At 40.6% G+C, this 22772-nt stretch overlaps 1 protein-coding gene and 1 non-coding gene across 2 annotated transcripts in view; one reads left to right on the top strand and one right to left on the bottom strand.

Moving 5' to 3' along the window:
- Positions 1-22772, top strand: part of PEBP4 (phosphatidylethanolamine binding protein 4) — a 221391-nt gene that overhangs the window by 4869 nt on the left and 193750 nt on the right. The window lies entirely within an intron of this gene.
- On the bottom strand, positions 21308-21426 carry LOC120606656 (5S ribosomal RNA). Its single transcript, XR_005653940.1, has one exon. It is a non-coding gene; the product is annotated as a 5S ribosomal RNA (ribosomal RNA).

The following is a 22772-nucleotide window of genomic DNA, read 5'->3' as shown; positions in this document are numbered from 1 at the left end:
AAATATGCTAATCTAACAATTGAACATTTAAAATCCAAAGGATTTTAATTTACGAGTAATTTTTTTAGCAAATATAAATAGAGAAAGAACATGCAAATATAATTCACTTAAAAATAAATATGGAAACGATCATTTATAAAAATTTAATTTTCAATGACTATATTGTATTAGTTTCAGGTGTACTACTAATGATTAGAAATTTATATACCATACAAAATGATCACCCCAATAGGATTAGTAACCATATGTACTACATAGGACACCGTATGTAGTTTTTATATTATTGACTATATTTCCTGTGCTGTACTTTACATCTCCATGACTATTTTCATAACTGACAGTTTGTACGTCTTAATCCCTTTCACCTTTTTCACACATCCTTCCTAATCTCCCTGCCATCTGGTGACCATCGATTTGTTTTCTGTATCTATGAGTTTGCTTCTGTTTTGTTTGTTCATTTATTTTGTTTTTTTAGATTCCACATATAAGTGAAATCGTATAGAATTTGTCTTTCTCTGTCTGACTTATTCCACTTACCATAATACTCATAATACCTTAATATAAGTTCATCCATGTTGTCTAAATGGCAAAATTTCATTCTTTTTATGGCTAAATAATATTCCATTGTATAGATGCACCACAACTTCTTTATCTATTTGTCTATTGATGGACACTTAGTTTGCTTCCATATTTTGGCTATTGTAAATAATGCTTCAGTGAACATAGGGATTCATATATCTTTTTGAATTAGTGTTTTGGATCATTTGGCATAAATACCTAGAAATTGAATTGCTGGGTCATATAAAAATTCTATTTTTATATTTCTGAGGAAACTCTATACTATTTTCCATATTTGCATTGTTACCAACAGTGCATGAGGGTTCCCTTTTCTCCACATTCTCACCGACACTTGTTTGTTGATTTATTAATGATAGCCATTCTGACAGGTGTGAGGTGATACCTCACTGTGGTTTTAATTTGCATTTCCCTGATGATTAGTGATGCTGAGCATCTTTTCATATGTCTATTGGCCATCTATATGTCCTCTTGGGAGATATATATATTCATGTCCTCTGCCCATTTTTTAGTCTGATTGTTCGGAGTTTTTTTGGTTTTAAGTTGTATGAATTTCTCATATATTTTGGATATTACCCCTTACTGGATGTATCACTGGCAAATATTTTCTTCCATTTAGTAGGCTATATTTTCATTTCATTGATGGTTTCATTTGCTGTGCAAAACCTTTTTAGTTTGATGTAGTACCATTTGTTTATTTTTTCTTTCATTTCCCTTGCCCAAGGAGACATATCCAAAAAATAATATATTGCTAAAAGCGATGTCGAAGAGCTTACTGCCTATATTTTCTTCTTTCTAGGAGTTTTATGGTTTCAGGTCTTACATTTAAGTCTTTAATCTATTTTGAATTTATTTTTGTATATGGTATAAGAAAGTGGTGTAGTTTCATGTTTTTGCATGTATCTGTCCAGTTTCCCCAACACCATTTACCGAAGAGACTGTCTTTACTCCATCTTCTTGCCTCCTTTGTCATAGATTAATTGACCATACAGGTGTGGGTTTATTCTGGGCTCTCTATTCTGTTGCATTAATCTGTGTGTCTGTTTTCATTCCAGTGCCATGCTGTTTTGATTACTATAGCCTTGTAGTACAGTTTGACATCAGGTAATGTGATACCTCCAGCTTTGTTCTTCTTTTTTAAGATTACTTTAACTATTTGGGGTCTTTTGTGGTTCCATATATATTTTAGGATTTTTTGTTCTAGTTCTGTGAAAAAAAATGCCATTGTTATTTTGATAGGAATGGCATTGAATCTGTATATTGCTTTGGGTAGTATGGACATTTTAATGATGTTAATTCTTTGTATCCATGAGCATGGTCTATGCTTCCATTTATTTGTATCTTCTTTAATTTCTTTCTTCAATGTCATAGTTTTTTGAGTACAGATATTTTACCTCCTTGGTTGAGTTCATTCCTAGACATTTTATTCTTTTTAATGCAATGATGAATGAGATTGTTTCTTAATTTCTCTTTCTGATAATTCATTATTGGTATATAAAAATGCAATTGATTTCTGAATATTAATTTTGTATCCTGCTATTTTACTGAATTTACTTATTAGTTTTTATAGGGTTTTTTTTGGTGAAATCTTTAGGGTTCTCTCTATGTAGTATCATGTCATCTGCAAATAATGACAATTTTACTTCTTCCTTTCCCATTTTGATACCTTTGATTCTTTTTCTTGTCTGACTGCTGTGGCTAGGACTTCCAATACCATGCTTAATGAAAATGGTGAAAGCGGACATTCTTGTCTTCTTCCCAATCTTAAAGAAAAAGCTTTCAGCTTTTCACCATGCAGTATGATGTTAGCTGTGGGTTTGTCATATAAGGATTTATTATGTTGAGGTATTTTCTCTCTATCCCCACTTTGCTAAGAGTTTTTTTTTTTATATCACAAACGAATATTAGATTTTATCAAATGGTTTTTCTGTATCTATTGGTATGATCACACAATTTTTATTTTTCATTTTGTTTATGTAATATATCACAATCGATTTGTAGATATTGAACCAACTGTGTATCCTGGGAATAAAGCTCACTTGATCATGATGTATGATGTTTTTAATGTATTGCTGAATTCAATTAGTTACTATTTTGTTAAGGATTTTTCCGTCTATGTTCATAAAGGATATTGGCCTATAATTTTCTTTTTTTGTAGTGTCTTTGTCTGGTTTTAGTATCAGAGTAATGCTGGCCTTATAAACTGAGTTTGGGAGCCTTCTTTCCTCTTCAATTTTTTGGAATGGTTTGAGAGCAAGTATTAATTTTTGAACGTTTGGTAAAATTCACCTGTGAAGCCATGTGGTCTAGGACTTTTGTTCATTGGAAGTTTTTTGATTACCAATTCGAGTTCATTAGTTGTGTTCGGTCTGTTCAGATTTTCTGTTTCTTCTTGATTCAGTCTTGGAAGATTGTATATTTCTAGGAATTTATCCATTTCTTTCAGATTGTTCAATTTGTTAGCATATAATTGTTTGTAATATTTTTTTACCATCCTTTGGATTTCTGCGGTGTTGGTTATAATCTCCTCTTTCATTTCCGATTTGATTTATTTTATTTATTTTGTTTATCTTTTCAAAGAACCAGCTCTTGGTATTATTGATCTTTAGTATTTTTTTTTTAGACTCTATTTTATTTATTTTTGCTCTGATCTTTATTATTTCCTTCCTTCCATTCACTTTGGGCTTTGTTCTTTTTTTTTCTAGTTCCTTTAGGTGTAAGGTTAGCTTGCTGACAAATTTTGCAACAGAAATAACATGAACTTATTCGACTAGTAAACCCAGATAGAACAAAGTTCTTTATCTGAATTATATTCAATGTTGATTACTCTGAAAACATATTTATTTTAATTAATTAAAGCTAACAAACTAACTTTTATTCATTAAAGATTATCTTAAATAATGTACAGTTGAAAAAAGATTTGGTTAGTATGTATCTTTCCAAGAGTTTAGAATGTCTAATCTTACAAGTAATTTCCTTTAAGCCAATTAACTTTAACTTACTAAATTAATTTTTACCATCTGAAGGTAGAAAAATATCTCACATTTACAACACCTATGGATACACACACAAACACACACAGATGCAGAGACCTTTTAGTCATAAGACAGGTACGACAATGCAAAATGCACTAGTTTAAAAATGAACAGTTGGGTCCAAATTGTGTTTATGGCAGATGGAATTAATTAAGGTTACCTGCTTAGATGGCTAAAGCTTTTTAATATTTATGGAGAAGACATTATTATGGAAGCTGTGGATAGATTTGGTGTGAGGGTGCTTCTGTAGCCATTTTTACTTTTAAAAACAGTTTCTTTTTATTTTCTTTTTCCTTCAGTCTCAGGAATTGAGGATGGTAAAGATAGGTAGATTTTGAACTGTTTGGAGAGCTGCATTTCTGGTTTCACAAAGATTGTAAGATAAAGACAGTTACTCTCAGTTTCTCAAATAACATCGTAGGTTGACCTACCCGTCCAGCTACTTCATCCCTAATTTGCTTTTCCCCCGCTCTGGGTACATAGTTTTATTTTAGCTTAGGGGTGGAGGCCTTTTAAAAAAAATCCTATCAGGCTCTTTAATCTTTAGCTTTCAATTTTGCCAAATATCTGATCAAAAGGTTTTTAAATCCTTTCAAATATCTTATCAGTTTTCAGCTGGGATAAATAGTGAAACAGTCAGGTAAAACTGACATAACTTTTTAAAAAACTAAACCCTGTTTAAACATTCTAATTTTCATAATCTTAACGATTTTTACATTTCCATATTCTTTTAATCTAATCGTAGCCTGAGTCAGGGCTTTACCAATGGGTTTTGATACTACAGTTCATGAAATTCCCATATCAAGGAGTCCTGCAAATTTCTCTTTTCTATCCCCTGACCATTTACCCACTCCTGTAAAAAGGCTTTGGGTCTCTAATGAGGGGTCAAGCCAAAGGACCCTGGCTCCGTTATCAATCTTCCAGTTCACATAACCAGGCTTACTGTTGCCCCAAGGATTGCTGGTGAGGTTTCTCATTGTAATCTTTCCCTTCCAGCTTTTTAAATTTCTCCAAACTGGGGTAAATAGAGAAGACTCGTTTGGAGCCCTTTAATGTTGGGGTATTAAAAGGGGGTCATGTTGTCCCATCCAACCTTTGGTAGTGCTGTATTAAAACATTTGTTTTAAACCCATCAATACCCATTTTATTTATCCCAATTTTTAAAAACTAACCATTTAAAGATTTCCACCTTGTTGGCCTCTTCCACTCTTTTAAAAATTAACCTAATGTTTTTAACAGCATCTGTTAAGACCCATAAGGAGAAACTTAGAGAGCAAATTCAATAAGTCTCCCCAAACTGATTTTTGTTTGTAAGACTAATTGTTATACTTCCTTGTATCTCCTTTTTAAACTTGGTCTTTCTATAGCTGTTTACAGTAAGAGCCCTCAAAAAAGTTTTCCAATTTAGAATTTTTTCCAGTTAAAAGCAGCCATTGTCTGGCAATTGATGGTAGGATCTTTAGCCACTTAAGCTAATAAGCTTTTTATGGCTTAACCAAGGAAGCAAGGAAATAGCCAGAGAAAGCAAAGACTTTCATTGCACAGGAGGTAAGAATGGTGTAGATCTGGTCCCCCACAAAAATGTGAGATTCCTCCAGCTAATTCATGGCTCCGCTAATTCATGGCTCTGGACAGATGCCATGGAATGGAGAATGCGCTGACGAGCAATGAACATTGAGATGACAAAGGCCCCTTATGGGCTGGAGTTTCTTGTGAAAAACTCCCCTGAGAGTTATGGCCAGACAGAGAGATGCTTGGAACCCCAGTCTAATCAACTGGCTACCAGATGCACCCCAGTCAGTGCACCTTCCAGATAGTGGAGACTGAAGGAAATGTTCTCACTAGTCATAAAGGCAAAGTTCTGAGGACATATAAAAAGACAAAAGGACTAGACACCAGACAGAGACAGAAAAAAAACAGAATTAACAAAACCCGTGGTACTCACACCAAATAACCAAGAGTCATCAAGCCCAAGAAAGTAGTTTCACAAATATTTTCTCCTGCTAATTTAAATTTTGAAATGGAAAATAGACTCTCACCCCTCCACTTCCACTGATCTCTGCAGGCAGAGATCTGGGAGTCGGAGTTAGCGAGAATTCTTACCTTTGCTGGCTCATGTTAGAGGTCTCGGGATCTTCCTACTGTAGCAGCTTTGGGGTGAGTGAGCAGTGTCCAGCCAGCGCAGTATCCTGCTCATGGCATCAACTGTAGAGGAGAAAGAAACTCTCTTCTACCCTCAAGGTTCTTTCAGCTGGTCTAATAAATTAAATCTACATGAGACAGATTAACAAGAGAAAATAACCACATTTAATTACATGTGTGCATATGAGAAAACCACATCCATGAAAGAGTCAGAAATCCCACATACAGAGGACAGAAAGGTAAAATACGGTATTTATGGCATTCTGATCTAAGGATGAGGTAAGGGGCATTGGAGCTTAAAAGGGTCATTGCAAGAAAATATGAAGAGCATATATATGTTCAGTTATTCGTAGCTTGCCCTGCTGTGTAGATAGATCAAAAAAGGTTATTTCTGATAATCTTTTGTTATGGACAAGGCCCCTAATTCAAAGTCTTCTGGGCAGTTAAAGGGCACGTGGAAAGGCTGACCAAAGGCAGCATCCTCGGGGAGGGGCTGATTTGGATGTGGAGGAGGTATGCAGTTCGGATTTGAAATTTTCAAAGGCGCTGTCAGTGGGACAGCTGTTTGGAGACAGGGACGTGGCTCTCAGGGAAGAGGAGGCGCTGGAGTTGTAGGTTTTGGGGTCAGCAGCATGGGGCAGAGGTTTAGACCTCTGTTTCCTAGGAGACAATAAGAAGAGGCTCAAGGGAGAAAATGATAATCCAGGACACACCCCCACTGAAGAAGGGCAAGTGGGCTGCCTAGCAGAGTGAATCATCTCTGTTGTCATTTTATCTGCGGACCCTCAAAGTACTGGGAACTCTGGGGAGTGCCTGTTTGTGCATAAACAGCTCCCAGCAACCCTTTCTCTCCCCCTGCTGGTCATGTGATTTAATTATTAACTCAGGAAGCAGAATTCCCCACGGAGGGACTGATGGTCCATTAAAACTCTACTAACTGTATTTCACAAGCCGGAATTCATCCTGGCCTGTCCTGTTAGATTCTAGGATTACAGGGAACATAAATTTCTCCCAGGCCAGTGCTGCAGTGACCTCAGGGGGAAGCAAATCAGAACTGTGACATGAGAAGTTGGCCTCGGCCGGCACTAGTACAGGTAGATCGTCCAAGGCTAGTACTTTCTATAGCTTAACATCTTGGAGAGGTCCCTGGGCCACTCGAGTTTTAGCTCCGAAGCTGTGGGCATCAGCTTGTCTGGTTTTCTCACTCGTGACATTAAAAAAGCACAAAGAGCAAGCAGGCCACCCTGCACCCTGCAACTTGCCTCTGCCTTGTGACTGTGCTTAATATAGGTCAAATGAAAACAGCTCCCAAAATAGACCTTCTCTGAGAAGCAGCTGAGCTTGTGAAATGCTCCACAGAAAGGAAAAAGGTGTGGATGACAGGGGAGCGTAGTTCTCCTCAGGTGTTGCATAACCTGGGCTTGAAAATTGGGGCCAAATATCTGCAGAAAAATACTGAGTGTGCCCCGCCTCTGCCTCCCCACCTCCACCCCCACTCCAGACTCAGGAAGCAGCCCCACCATGCATATCACAAACTTGCAAAGAGCTGGTTCTGTCCTAGGCAGCAAGGTCACCCCTCAAAGCATCACTCGGGGGAGCTTGTCATACGCATGGAAGCAATCACCTGACTCTCACCAGATGTGGGGGGTGGGTGGCTCCCCTGGGAGATTTGGTGCATGGGGTGAGTTTCATCTGATCCCAGCGGTGCGGTGTAGGAGGGGAGGAGAGAGGTGGTGGGCTGAGGGCTGAAGAGAGCAGGAAGAGCCTGTCGGAGACGGTCAGGCTGAGGAGGCCACCCCTGTTGTCTGTTTGGGGGTAATGAAGCAGAAGGGAGTGGGAACAAACTGCCACGTGCCCCTCCTCCTACAGATGCAGCCTTTTCCCACTATCCTCCCAGGAGCCACCAGTGGGCCCAGCACTCCCCTTCTCCATCTTCGCCTCAGCCAGGAAGAGGGCAGTTTTCTATAATTAAAGAGAGTTGCCTCCCCCAGTGTTCATTTTTCTACTCATTCTGTGGTAATTTCGTAAAGGCTGCCTGCAAAAGGAGGCAGGTAGAGGATCAAGACCTCTGAAGATGTGGCTTAAAAAGAGACAGGAAGTTGAGAAGGGGCCAGCCAGGCAGGGGAAAGAAGCAAGGGGTGTCCAGGAAGTACTGACAGAGCAAATAAAATATGCCCAGAGGCCCAGAGGTGAGAGGGAGAGCTTATCTCCACGAGAAGCCACAACCACTGCCGAGGGACTGATGACAGATGAGAGAGATGAGGCAGATAGGGTCAATGGACGCCACATCAGGGAGGGTCTTGCGAGGAAGCGATCCTGGCAAAACTGGGGGGCTGCTCAAGCAGCGGGTTCTCTACCATGGGAACATGTTGGAAAAGCAGATTGTTGTGCCTCACCTCAGATCTGGAGATGAGGCCTGCAGTCTGTGTTTTTGCAAGGCCTCCGCGTGCTTCTCTGATTCATGCTCAAGATTGAGAACAGCTGAGCAAAGGGCGTGGCGTCACCCTTTCGTAGGAGCGAGACAGTGAGTAGAGGTTGCTCTTCCAACAAGTTTGGCTGTGAAGGGGAGATGAGAGATGCGTGGTGATTAGTGGGGTTGTGGGGGCGCGTGAGCATCTTAAGTTGGTTCCCTGGGAAACAGATGCTAGGTGAAGGCTTGCAGGCAGGAAGCTTTGCGGGGCATGCTCCCAAGAATGGGCAGCAGGACAGAGCAGAGGGAGAAGCTGGACTGTGACACACTGATAAACAGGCCTCAGCAGCGCTGTGGGAGCCGTGGAGCCGGGATGCCCCTTCAGAGTTACCCCGGAATGAAGGCAAGTGGGGGGCTGAGGCTTTACTTCAGGTGTTAATCATGCCTTTTCATTTTCTGTATTGTCTGATGTTTTAACATCCAGGGCCTCGATGATGGTAGAGAGGCTGCCCCTCCCAGGGCTAACCAGTTCCAAGGGTCAGAAAGTCTCTTGTGAGCACAACTTTCATCTGCAAAGCAACCACTCCAGAGTCTGTGGTGCCCACAGTTAAGGGACACTCAGAGCCACTATCCACCTGCCCTAATCACCCCAGGGTCAGGCACCAGACAACTAGGACAACCCCCATGCCCCAGAGCCCATGAAATGATCCAAACAGCCAATCCTAGACCTGCTTATTCAGCCTTGTCTTGCCTTCCCCATGGAAACCATCATCAAGATTCTTGCCCACGTTTTTCCCTATTTTCTCCTCACTCCCTCTGCCTCTTGACCAAATCGGGTACTTCCCCGTTTGGTCCTGTGTGACGTGCTGTGCATACTGTTTCCAGGGGTCTGTGAGTATAAATTTCCTTCATGATAGTCATCTCTATGTCTGCACATCTTACTATACCTGTTTAAAACAAATCTTGAAGACCCTTCAAACATCCCAGCACCAGTCAGTCATAGGATGTGGCCTGCCCTGGAAAATGGGTATCACCTGGGGCGAAGGTAGCTCCCTTCGGCAATTCCCAGAGGAGGACTGAGCTGTGAGCTGTCAGTAGATGACCATCCTGGCAGCTGGGAGAATGAGTGTGCCTCAGTCCAAAGCGCGGATGGGGTTATGCATTAGTATCTACTACAGAGGGATTGTTTTAAAGATGGAAGAGACTTAAGTATGTTTAAGTGCTGGTAGAATCGAGTTGGAAGGGAGGGATTAAAGACACAGGAAAGGATAGAAACAACTGAGAGGCTGAGTGAGGGCAAGGGGGAGAGAATTGAAGTATTATTCCTCGTAATAAGTCATATTCCTCTTAATGGTGAGGATACAGTCTGAGGAATGAGTCGTTAGGCGATTCTGTGGTTGTGCGAACATCATGGAGTGCACTGACACAAACCTAGACGGTAAAGCCTACTACACACCTAGGTTATATGACCCCTGTAGTCATAATATCTGCTTTCTTGTTATCTTTGCAAACGGTTTTTTGGGAAACAAGTTTGCTTGGGCCAGTGCAAAGGTTATTTTGTCCTGTTTTAACATTCCAAGGTTTGAAGTACAAGATGTGCAAGGCAGTTCCTCTGGCCGGGCAGCTCTGGCTCCATGTTAAAGTGGCTCCTTTTATATTATGGTTTAGAAGCCTATTGCTGCTAGGCCACAAGCCTGTATAGCATGTTGCTGTATAAAACAACATGAGATTAAGTCAGGCCCAAGAGAAAATGATGCGGTTATGAAGTTTTTTGATATTGATTTGGAACCTGCTCATTTTGCCTCGTACCATGTTGTTCTACTGTGTCTCTGTGCCTTTGTATCCACTCTACCTGCCTCCGCCCTGCTGCCCCAGAGGATGACCATGGAGCAGCCTTGCCCTCCGGCTTCCAGATGGGTCTGATGAGGGGAAGCCCTGCAGGAGATAAGAGGCTGGAGGAGAGTGAGGACAGGGTGTTTATCTCAGGCAGCATCCCTACGGGGTTGCCTTGGGCTACCTGAGGCCTCCTATTAAAGATGGCTCCCTAGGCAGGCTTCTCTGCAGGATTCTTCTCCCAGGTTCCTTTACAGCCTCCTCCTCAGGGCCAAGACCAGGATGGGATGAGGGAGGTGTCGTAGGGTGCAAAAATGTAAGGAGGCACTCGCTCTCACTTGCACAACGCAACGCCACCTCAAATTTCACATCTTCGGTGCCTCACTCACTTCATCCTTTCCCTGCCCTCCCTGCATCCCTTGGAGCCTAGTGACAATTGCTGCTACGAGCCCTAGGTTGTTACTACCCCTTACGTCTCCCTCTACACCCTGCCCTTAGCTTTGTAAGTAGCCCTTTTATTAATCCCTCCTAGATTTATGCAATTTGAGTGTGCCATCAAGTTCTTCTTGGGACCCTGTTATGATTATGTGCATCTTTTTAAGGCAATAAGTATTTTTTACATTGTTTTCAATGGTGTATTTTCTATATTTTAGTGGTAGTTTCCCCTATATAAAATGCTGTCATTTAAAAAAAAAAAATCTAATTTCTTCCTATTAGACTTATATGGCTTCCAGATTATTATTATTATAAATAGCACAAATACCTGGGCATTTGCTTAAGATAAATTCCTAGTAGAGATTCCGCGTTAAATTGTATAAATATTTTTAAGGCTTTTGATATATATTATGTATCAAAATGTGCCTAGTTCCAATTTTCATTCTTTGATTGATAATGAGCTGGAACATTGGTTTAGTCGTATTTTTATTTCTTCTTCTGTGAACTATTTGTTCATGACCTTTACTTATTTTTCAGTGGAATAGTACTTTTTATATTGATTTATAATGGTTTTTTATGTATTAAGAATATTAATCTTTTGTTACTTGCTATAAATATTTTTTCCCAGTTTGTCACTTGATTTATATCTTGTTTATTGGCATTTGATAATTTTATGCTTGTGTATGAACATTCAAATTTTGGATTTTTTTTTCTCTTAAGTGACACTCATTTTTTGTTTTTGTTTTTTTCTTTGCTTTTAATTTAGTAAGCCCTTTCTCTCTCCAATATCACATAAATATTTTAATATTATTTTTCTCATCCTTTCATAGTTTTGTATTTCATATTTAACTATTTGAGCTGTCTGGAATTTATTTATTTTTTGATAATAATTGTCCGAGCCTTTGTACTTCTCTAATTTAAATCCCAATTTTATAATATATTAAATATTTACTCATAATTGTATTTGTTCCTGGACTGTCAATTCTGTTCCATTGAGCTGTTTATTCTCATGACAGAGCCATAGTGTTTTAATTATTGTAGCTTTGAAAAATTAAATAGAAAATGCTCTTCTCCCCTCTACATCCCATTAACTTTCTTTTTCAAAAAACTATTCTGTTATATTGATTCTTTCATATGAAGTTTAGACTTATCTTGTAAATTTTCACTAAAAACTCAAAAAAAATTATTGGAATTAGTTTATATCTATACTTTTATTTAAAGAGAATTGATATTTTTAAACTATTAAACTATTTTGTCTAGATATATAGGCATTTCTCCATTGATTCAACTCTGAAAAAATCAATACTTCTTTAATATTAAAATGTTACCATTTTCTCTCTATGTTTATGATTTAATGTAGATTTTATTTAATTTGTTTAGAAAGAGCTTTCTATTTTAAGTTGACTTAGATGTGGTTTTATGTTGTTTTTTTTATTTAAAAGTTATTTATTTAAATTGTGGTAAAATACATAACCACAAAATTTATCGCCTTAACCATTTTTAAGTGTACAGTTCAATGGCATTGAGTACATTCACATTGCTGTGCAGCCTTCCCCACGATCCATCTCCAGAACATTTCTCATCTGGCATAACTGAAACAGTTTCCATTAAACAATAACGCCCCGTTCTCCCCTCTCTTCAGCCCCTGGCAACCACCATTCCATTTTCTGCCTCAATGAATTTGACTCCTCACTCTAAGTACCTCATAGGAGTGGAATCATACAGTATTTGTCCTTTTGTGACTGGCCTATTTCACATAGCATAATGTCTTCAAAGTTCATCCACTTTGTAACGTGTGTCAGAATTTCTGTTTTAAGGCTGAATAATCTATCATGCATATATATGAATAATATTCTCATTTGTGTGTGTGTAGTATATGTATAAATATTTTGCGTCTGCATTCATCTGTTGATGGACATTTAGATTGCTTCTACCTTTTGGCTATCGTGAGTAATGCAGCTATGAACATGAGTGTGCAAGTATCTCTTCAAGGTTTTTTTTCAATTCTTTTGGGTATATACCCAGAAGTGGCATTGTTGGATCATATGATAATTCTATTTTTAATTTTTTGAGGAACCTTCATACTGTTTTCCCCAGGGCTGTACTATTTTACATCCCTACCATCATTGCACTAGAGTTCCAATTTCTCCACATCTTTGACAACACTTTTCATTTTCTGTTTTTTTGTTTTTTTGTTTTTTAATAGTAGCATCCTAATCGGTGTGAGGTGGTATCTCACTGTAGTTTTGATTTGCATTTATCTAATGAACTAGTGATATCAAGCAATCTTTGCATGTGTGTATTGGCCATTTATATCTTCTTTGGAGAAATGTCTATTCAAGTCCTTTGTTCATTTTCGAATCGGGTTTTTTGGTATTTTAATGTTAGTAGTGGTGCTGAGTTTCATCAGTTCTTTATATTTTCTGAATATTAATCCCTTATCAGATATGTAATTTGCAAATATTTTCTCCTAGTTCGTGGGGTTTTTTATTCTGTCAATTGTGTTCCTTGGTGCATAAAAGATTTTTTTAATTCCCAGGAAGTCCAATTTATCTATTTTCTTTTTTAGTTGTTTGTGTCTTTGGCATCATATCTAAGAAATCATTAACAAATCCACTGCCATGAAGAATTGTTCTTATGTTTTCCTCTAAGAGTTTTATAGTTTTAGTTCTTACATTAAGTATGAATTTATGATGGATTTTTCTATTTTTATAAAAATTGTTATGGGGATTTTGATAGGGATTGCACTGAATCTATAGATCACTTTGGGTAGTACTGGTACCTTAACAATATTATCTTCCAATCCATGAACAAGACATTTATTTCCATTATGATATGTTTTAAATATTAAGAATATATATTGGAAATTATCTAATATTTTCTGGCATTGAGATGATCATTTTAAAAGGATAATTATATTAATAGATGTATTAATATTCAACCATCCTCATATTTCCGGGATAAAGCCAACTTGGTCATGTGTCAACTATTCTTTTTGTCATATTGCTGGCTTTGACTTGCCAGTATATAGAAGCATATAATAGATATGTTTTCTATTCCTAAGAAAGGTTGGTAATTACTCTCTTCTAGATTTCATTAGGTTTTGCTATGACTCTTGTGCCAGCTTTGTAAAATGTATCGGGAAACTTCCTATATCTCTAATGGTGAACTTTTTTATAGCATGGGAAATATCTGCACCCATTAAGGTTTATAGCAGGTGTAAATGTCACACAGGTTCAGAGATACAAATATGTAACTGTCTCCAATTATCCGTAACAGACACTTAGTTCAAGACGGCCCATTTCTGCTAATGAAAGAAAACTTACCCTTATAAGTTTTGCCACTTTTGTACTGAAATGTGTCAATTCAGAGTATAAATTGAAATCAACTCCATATTCTCCCCTCCTTCCTCTCTGTTCTCTGTAGTGATCTGAATTCCAGGAGGTTTACTCATCCTTCTAGCACAAGGTGAGTTATTTGGTCCTTGTGCTACCTCCTGTTTCTAATTCTGTTGCCATGTGCTGACATCTGCTGTAGATGTGCCCAGCCCAGTCTTCCAAAGCTTGTTGGGCCATGCAGAGCCAGCCTGTGGACCTCTCTGCTGTGGGACTCTTTCAAACTACCCAGGGTTTTTCTCATCTCGGCCCTCGGTTTCAACCAGGAGAGAGCCAGGGTGCTGAGCACTCTTCAGAGACTCTTTCTTTGATGTCTATTAGTATCACCTTCAAGTCTCCTTCCTTTCTGTCAGATGGTTAAGCTCATTCATTTTAGGGTGAGAAAACTGTCCTTTGGTGATCCTAAACTCTATATTTTCATTTATCAATGGCCATTGATTCGTAAAGCCAAGTTTTTGTTTTTGTTTTTGTTTTTTAAATTCAAAACAAAATGAAAATAACTTCTTTCTCAAAAATCTGGCTCTTGAATATCAAGTGTTTTTTGGCAGTTAGGCTCTGTCTCTCCAATAAGATAATACCTGCTTTGAAATTCAAAGGTGAACAATGACTTTCTTGTTCTGCTTTCCTCACCATATCCAAAAAAGCAATGAATGTGCTTAATTTAAGGATGAGCGTTGAACTGCTAAGCAAGTAGGAGAAACCAGGAGTTATTTTTAATGAAAAAAAAAAATCTATCAGTTAACATTAAATAAAATATCCTGCTATTTTAGAAATCATTCTGTCTTAAAATCATTTGGGTCTAGTACATATCTAGAAGATAAGTCTTTGACAACATTTTCAAATTTTTCATTGTTATTTGTCTCTTCGTGCTTCTTATTTTTTTATAAATGTGAATGCTATATGTATTTGAAAAGCTATCAGTTTTATCAGTGTTTTCAAATTGATTAGCGTAGCCTTATACATGTTCCTCACAATTAAAAAAAAACACCTTTGTGTCTATAATTATATCTCTTTCTTTACGTTACCGGCAATTTCTCTCTTTGACCTGCATCTGTCAGGGTTCAGCTGCAGAAAATAACATCCTTCTAACTGGGGCAAGTGGAAAGGAAACCATGCCAGTGTGGAAAATAACTTACAGAATTGTTAGGAAGACTGAGAAACAGACCTAAGGTTGAACTCTCAAAGACAGCTTCCCAAGGCACATGTGGACACACAGAGAGTCCTTACTATGGACCCACTTTCCCCCAACCCCGCCTTTTAGCCCTTTGTAAGAATCATCTCACTGATGCCTCACAAAACCCCATGAGGTAGGGCAGAAAGAAAAAAAGACCCTTGAGTCCATCCATCTCCATGGCCACGAACAGGCCAAGAGGACCAGGACCTGACATCATTTTGTAAGTGCAAGGTAGCCATGGGTCAACACAGAGTTGGAATGAGCCACTAGGTCTTGGTGGTCATTGCAGGTGGGAACCTAAGACCTTCTTCCGAGAAACTGCAATTGTTAATACCTGTCCTGAGGAATCTGGGCACAGGTCCAGGGTGGGTCACAGTTGGTTGTGAAGGAACATCTGGATGACGCTGTCTTTCTGGGTTCCTTTAAATGGTTGGAAGTGTTTGCTGGTGCTCATGCGAAACCAGGGGAGGAACAACTAGCGTCAACTCCTGAGGGACTTGTACTCCCAGTCTCATTCTGTGGTTTTCTCTTCCTTTCTGCCAGCTTTTTGGATTTTTTTTCTGATTTGATTTGTAAGAGGTCTTTTTGAATTCTGCATGTGGAGATGTTATTGCCTATATGCAATGTGGTGTTCTATATACGGGTCTCAATGTAAAAAAGATTTTTTTGTTTTAAAAACAGTCACATCTACTAACCTTTTCTTGTATAGTTTGTGTTTTTTTCTGTCATATTTCCTTCCTGACCTTAAGGTCATAAAAATACTCTCCTGTATTGTCCTCTAAAGGTTTTAAAATTTCCACTTTAACATTTTATCTTTCTAATTCACCCCAAATTTTTTTCTGTATAAAGTATAGTGTCATAATCTAATTTTATTTTTACATATGGAAATTCAGTTGTCTTAACATCATTTATTGGATAGTCCGTCCTCTTTCCACTGACTTCAAATGTCACTTCTGTCGCATGAGAAAGTTTGTAATAAGCAAACAAGATTACCAAGTGTCTGCAATGGAACACATTCTTCCAACTTCTCCAATTCCGTGCCTTTCACTGACCTGTGCAATTTTTCAACTCCATAAATTGTAGGGAACTAAAAGCAATACAGAATAATTCTCGTCTATAGACATGTAAATAAATTCTGTCTGGTGGAGGTTCAATTAACTCCCCTCTCCCACTGTAGAAAAAACCAGTTTTGCCACCATTTTGCATGTTCCTTTCGATTTTCCCGATCTCTCAGTGTGTCCATTCTTTGGATTGCCCTTTGAACTGCTTGTAAGAGCTTACCAGTTCTCTCGTGAATAATGAGTTAAGTAAAAGTTTTACCATGTGTTCACTTTGTAGCTTTATAAGAATGATGGTTTTATCTTTTTTGAATATTATGTTTTAGCAGTCACACGTCAATGACATATAGCTTTAAGCAAACACAAAGGGAAACGATTGTTAGGTTGTGATTATTCACTTACATAAGTTTTTTCCACATGAGCAGTTACAATAGGATTCAATTCACAAGTGTTAAGACATTTTTTCAGGAGCACAGCCCTGAGCACAGAGCACACTTGTACTTATGATGGTGCTCTGGCTGGCCAGAAGAAAAAAACAAACAGAATACATATTCCAATATGTATCATCAGTACTATAAGGATGTTTCAATGTCGTGATGATGGTATAATCAACACCGAGCATTTGGAATGAAGGCGCCTGACTCAACAGAGCAAAAGACATGAGCTTTCTGGAAGCTCCCATTTGTCCATTCACTCTTGAACAAATATTTACTGCGTGCTTGCAAAGTGCAGCACTTAGTGCTACAATGCAATGGGGAAATAAAGAAGTGAAAGTCTCTTTAGTCTATTAAAACTACTTCTTTAATTCCACAAGAACTAACCCCATGGGCCCTGCACAGAGAGATATGATAAGATAGGATACTACAAAATGATGTAGCACGAGAGATGTCATATGCTCACCAGATATGAGCAGGTCGAAAACAGGTGGTAATGCTGCTTCCTGCCTTAATCAGGCTGGGGAGAAGGGACTACAAATCCACCCTTGACCTGAGAGTGGAATTCCTTCTGCTGTGGCCGTGGCACGGCACCATGAGGCCCGTGTCTAAACATTTTGCTGATGGGTCCCTATGGGTTCCTATGGTTCCTCAGGTGGCCTAGCAGGGTATGGGGCCATTCCATCGCTGGGAGCTGGCCTGATGCTGGGCAGAAAGCTGCCTGTGGGTCACGCGACCCATCTCCCTTCCAGAGCCAGAGGATGAGGCTACCCCAGCCCCTCCAAGGGCCTGCATCCACCTGGGATTGCTTTGGGAAATAATTACACCCGTAGATGCCACATATAAAATAAGACTGTCTGCCTGAGTTCCCAAGAGGATCCACCTGATCCTAGCAGGTACTTTCCTTACAAAGCCCCTTGCCCAGGTACGTATCCTGAACAAGACCCAGGAGAAGAGGAAGGTGAGAAGGCCCAGGAAGGCCACACTCATTTTTCCTCTTAGATCTCAAATGCCCTTCCCTGGCCTCATCTGAGGCCTGCTCTTCATTCCTTGGCTGATGTCTGCAAATGCTCTGAAATGCGGGCCAGGCATCTGGCAGCTCTCAGTGTGCACTTGCTGTCAGTGGTTTGGGTCCTAATGACTTGGCTGCCTTCACTACTCTACCAGGCAACACTAAGCAATCAGCCCTCAAATCAAATGCTGTCTAGAGGGATTGATCGGTGCAGGGGCTTTTTGGAGAGGTGCTTTGCAGGCCTAGCCATGAGCCCTGAGCCAGGGGCAGGTGCAAGGCACTCAAGGTGGTTGATCCAACGAGACTGCAGGGACACAATCGTATATCAGAGCTCCAGGCTCAGGCGGGCTGGAGGATCTGATGCATGAGTTCTAATCCCTCCTCAGATAAAATGGATGAGCTCAGGGTAAGCCTCCTCAGAGACACGTTGCAAAGACCTCCTCCACATGAAGTCTTCCTCAGTTCTGGTCTGATTTCCCTCCAGCGTCCCTACTATTTGGTCTATTTTGTTGTAGTTTTTATCACAGGCTGCCTGATTTCACTGTTGGTTAAGAGAATACCCATCTTTCCCATTAAATTGTGGAGGCAAACATTGTGTTGAATTTATCCTGGAGGAAATCCCATGAGATTAGAATACTTCGAACATGGTTGGACCCAGGGGATGCTATTCCAGTCACCTTTCCCAGAATGAACCAGCTAAAGTCGTCTCCAGACGAAAAAATAAGTTTAGACCACTTTTTTTTTTCACTAACTGCACACTGACATAGTGACAAGAGGTGATGCGTTCTCAGAGGTACATAGTACCTGGCCCAGAGAGGACCCCAGTGAATGTCAACTAAATGAATTAAGGACTAGGATGAGACATGGAAAAAAGTGTCAAAGAGGAAGGATCCAAAATATCTCGTGGCCATTATAGTTTGGGTGAATCGTGAATCAGAGATAGGGCTTGTTGCAACAGAGGGATATATGTGTCAACAGGCCTTTGCACTGACGCTGGGTCATGTAGGTGGCCCAGGATGTTCTAGTGAGGAGGCAAGAACACAGGCTTTCGATTCAGGGAGATTTGGGTTGAGATCTGGCTCACTGTGTGCCCCCAAGCTTCAGCTGCAAAACGGAGATAAAGGTGCCCATGTCAAAAGGCTGCATGGAAGATAAAAGGACGTAGTGCTGGTTACATGCCCTCACATTGCTTGGCACAGGATTTGTACTCAATGGAAGCTGCTTTTGTCATCTGGATAGCCGAATGGCCCAAGGCATCCAAGAGGAGCAGGGCACCCAGAGGCAAAGAGCAGAGGTAAAGACCATCCATCTCCAGTCTTTCCTTTCTGCAGAGAGTTCAGGAGATGGCACAGACATCTGAATGCCTGCAGCTTGGTACAGCATCTGTTCATCCTGCAGCCTCCTCTTGAGGCTCTCCTGGGACACGAATCCAGAAAAGTTCCAAAGCCTTGATTTAGTGCAGCAGGACAACGTCAGCTGACTCTGGCTAAACCAAGCAAATCTCATGGCCCCTTTGCAGACCTACAGCCCAACGACCCCCTTCTGGGGATTATCTGGAAGGGACAATCTTACTGAATCTTACCGATGTCACCTGTTGGCATCTCATGAGCTGCTGTCTGGCAGTTTTGATGGAATGTGTCTTTTTTGTTACTGTTCTCATCAGATTTAGAATGTTCCCTGGTTGAAGGGAGAACAAAAGAACAGATGCACCATGTGTTAAGAGCTGTGCACCCCCTTCCCTCCTCCTTCACACGACAGCCCGTGGTCTGTGTCAGTGTGCCCACCCTACATATGAGGAAGTGGCCTAGGGAGAGGAAGAAGCTTGACCAAGGTGGCAGGGTCATGATTCAGACCCAAAGTGAATGCTCTGCCTCAGGAGGAAGAGCCCTCCCTGCCTGGTTCTGCACTCTACTCTCTCTTCCCCTAGGCTTTTTGGGCCGGGAGGCTTTTCGTAGGCTTTTTGCTGCCAGTGGGAAGGGTTTCACGATGACCTTGTTAATCTCACGGAAGGCCAAACTGAGATATCAGTTAGCTAGGAGGGCCTGTTGGAGAGAAGGTAAGTGCATAAGTCACCTCTTTCTTTTTCCTGGCAAGGCATGGCTTTTAAAAAATTAAATTTATTGAGGTAACATTGGTCAGTAACATTATATAAATTTCAGCTATACATTAACATTCTACATCTGCGTACTCTATTATGTGCTCACCACCCAAAGTCTAGTCTCCTTTCATTACGATATATTTGAACCCTTTTACCCGTTTCGTGCCCTCCACCCCCCCAACCCCTCTGGTAAGCACTATACCGTTGTCCATATCTATGAGTTTGTTTTGTTTTGTCAGTTTGTTTGCCACTTTTTGTTTTATATTCCACATATGAGTGAAATCATATAGTGTTTGTCCTTTTCTGTCTGACTTATTTCACTTAGCAATAACACTCTCAAGCGCTACTTGCGTTGTCGCAAATGGAAGTATTTCATCTTTTTTATAGCTGAGTATTATTCCATTGTACATATACACCACATTTTCTTTATTTATCTGTCAATGGACATTTAGGTTGTTTCCACGTCTTGGCTATTGTGAATAATGCTGAAATGAACATTGGGGTACATATATCTTTATGGATTAATGTTTTCATATTTTTCAGGTAAATACCAAAAAGGATTGCTAGATCATATAGTAGTTCTATTCTTAATTTTTAAAGGAATTTCTTATTTAAGGACCAATCAACTCCCCACCATGCCATATTTTCTCTACCATAATATTCATGCCATAATATTCTGTTATGTTCTGTCCAGCTCTTGGAGATGTTGTAAGTCTGCTTGACAAAGTCAAAGGGGACATCTCATGCTACCCCCTAAGAGTCTCTGATCCAGCCTAAGACCCATGTGCTGTCCCCACCCTATCCTACTTGGTCACTTGTGCTCAGTGCTCTAGCAATACCATCCTGCTTTTGCCCACCAGCACCTGGGGCGCCCTTCCAGGCCTCGGTGCCATTGCACGGGGGACATCCTTCTCCTGTTCCTCTCTCAAAGACTTGCTTGATCATCACTCCTGTAAGATAACCAAAGCCTCTGTCTTGATCGTACCCATGGGTCTTTAATTTATAGAGGATATCGAGTGATGACACAGAGAGGTCAATGTCATTGAAAGAAGAATTTATTTGTGACAGTTTCCAAGAGAAAGGGGCATACCACACCAGTTGGGGAAGCACCAGGGACTATCGGGAGGCAGAAAGAATAAAGCTTTCCATGGGAAGGAAGGAGTGAAGCAAGTAAAACAGCTGAACAAGCTTAAGATTGGTAGTTTGAATACTGTCAGCAGAATCTGGGCTAGAGGGATGGCCTCTAGTTATTTGGTACCTGGTCCTGGGGTAATTAGGGAAGGGGCATATTGGTTTGGTGGGTGAGAGTTAGGGAAAGGAGGTGGTTGAGGGTACACACTAGAGGATGGTTGGTTAGTCTGTGAAGGGCGTGTTCCGAGGCAGCTTGTTCACTATCTCTCGGAATCGGCGAACCCTGGGAGGAGCAGTCTCTCCCCAGACAGCAAGGCCGCCAAGATGTCAAACCAATATTAAAATGCATAAAATGGAACACAGCATTAATACACCCTCTTCTTCACCCTGGGATGCTTCCGTAGCTGAACACAGCACCCTGTTGGCAGCTTTGTTGTGGCTGTTTGTTTGATGTTCTTTTCTTTTTTTTCCTAATTAATTAATTAATTAATTTTTTAGGTGAGGTAACCCTTGGTTGCCCTCACAGATTGCAAGGACCTTGTCAGCTTACAATCCCTTACTTTTTTATTTTTTATGCCTACAGCACCTGGTCTTCCTAGGTGGTCTCCCATCCAAGTACTAACCAGGCCCAACCCTGCTTAGCTTCCGAAATCAGATGGGATCGGGCTTGTTCAGGGTAGCATGGCTGTAGACTTGATGCTCTTTTCCTTGTTCAGCTGTGAGTTCAATGAGAGGGTCTGCATCTTTTTCGTCTTTGTACCTTGGTCATCCGGCAAGTGCCTGCCACAACTCTATGTTTCATACAGTGATTCTCAGCCTTGACTGTTCATTACAATCCCATGAGAAACCCTTAAAAATACTAATATCTAGGCCTGACCCTCAGAGATTCTGATTTAATTTATCTGAAGTATATGAGCTTCCACCACCTCCTTGAATTTCCTGGGAGGAATTTTCCAGAAAGAAAATGAGATTGTGGTTCCAGATGCAGTCCATAAAAACACAGCAAGAAACTCAGGTCCCGAAAACCAGGGACTTGCCCTGGGATTGGTCACCTGTTAGAGGAGCATCAGTTGCCCATTCTGGAAGAACATCTGCTGCTGAGTCTCGGCAGGTCTGGCAGGCCCTGGACTTGAACCAGGATTGTCCCGTGCTCTCCTGAGGCTCCAGGCTACATTCACTGGGAAAGAGGCTCTTGAGCTATCCCAATAAGGTTTCCAATCCCATCTCTTTCCTGTTGGTGTCCATGTGCCTTTTGCTCTACACGGTCAAATGCTGTTTGTCTCTCTCCTGGACTCTGATCTCCATAGGTTCTCTCTTCATCCCTTGCAGCGTTCTCTGTGTGCATCTCTAGTGCCTCTTCTGCCTGCCCCACAGCGTATCCTGAAGCTGGGAGAAATGGTAAGAGAATCGTCTCTGTGGCTTCTTCTCTTTTCCTTAGAATCTTTGGAAGGAGGAATGCCAAAAACCCACCCATTCTTCTTTTCCTATTCTCTCCCACCCTACATCTTAGCTCCTCCCTGGAACTTTCTGGAACTTTCTCCAACTGCCTCCCCAACGACCAACTGCTGTAGCCTCCTCTCCCCCAACACTCTCACACCCTCAACACTGCCAGATCCTGATTGCCTTAAGGGCCCCAAAGGTGGGGCATCCTGGAGATAACGTGATACCGACTTTCTCTAGCCCAGAAACCTGCCAGATTTTTCGCCTCCCCAAAGCCACCACCCAACAGCTCCTACACTTCTCTGGGTAAGTGACAGGGGCTGTTTCCCGTAGGCATGAAGCAAGGACTTTTCATAACGACCAGTCAGAGAGTCAGAGAGAATGGGGATGGAACTGTGGCCTGGAGAACTTCAGGGGGTTAATGTTTAGAGTGGTTTTTCTGATTTATTCACTCTGATGGCTTGAGGCTACTTGTGGAATTTCTACATGCTTGTCTCTGAGCATCTACCTTTCCCAGAAAGGGCGCGTTGGCACATTTCTGACTGCTAGAGTTCTGGACTGGCTGGGATGAGCATTGCTGATTTTAGTTCAGACAACAG

The sequence above is a fragment of the Pteropus medius genome, unplaced genomic scaffold (genome assembly GCF_902729225.1).
Source record: "Pteropus medius unplaced genomic scaffold, Ma_sr-lr_union100, whole genome shotgun sequence".
NCBI lineage: Eukaryota > Metazoa > Chordata > Mammalia > Chiroptera > Pteropodidae > Pteropus > Pteropus medius.
This window is presented reverse-complemented; position numbering and strand designations above follow the sequence as displayed.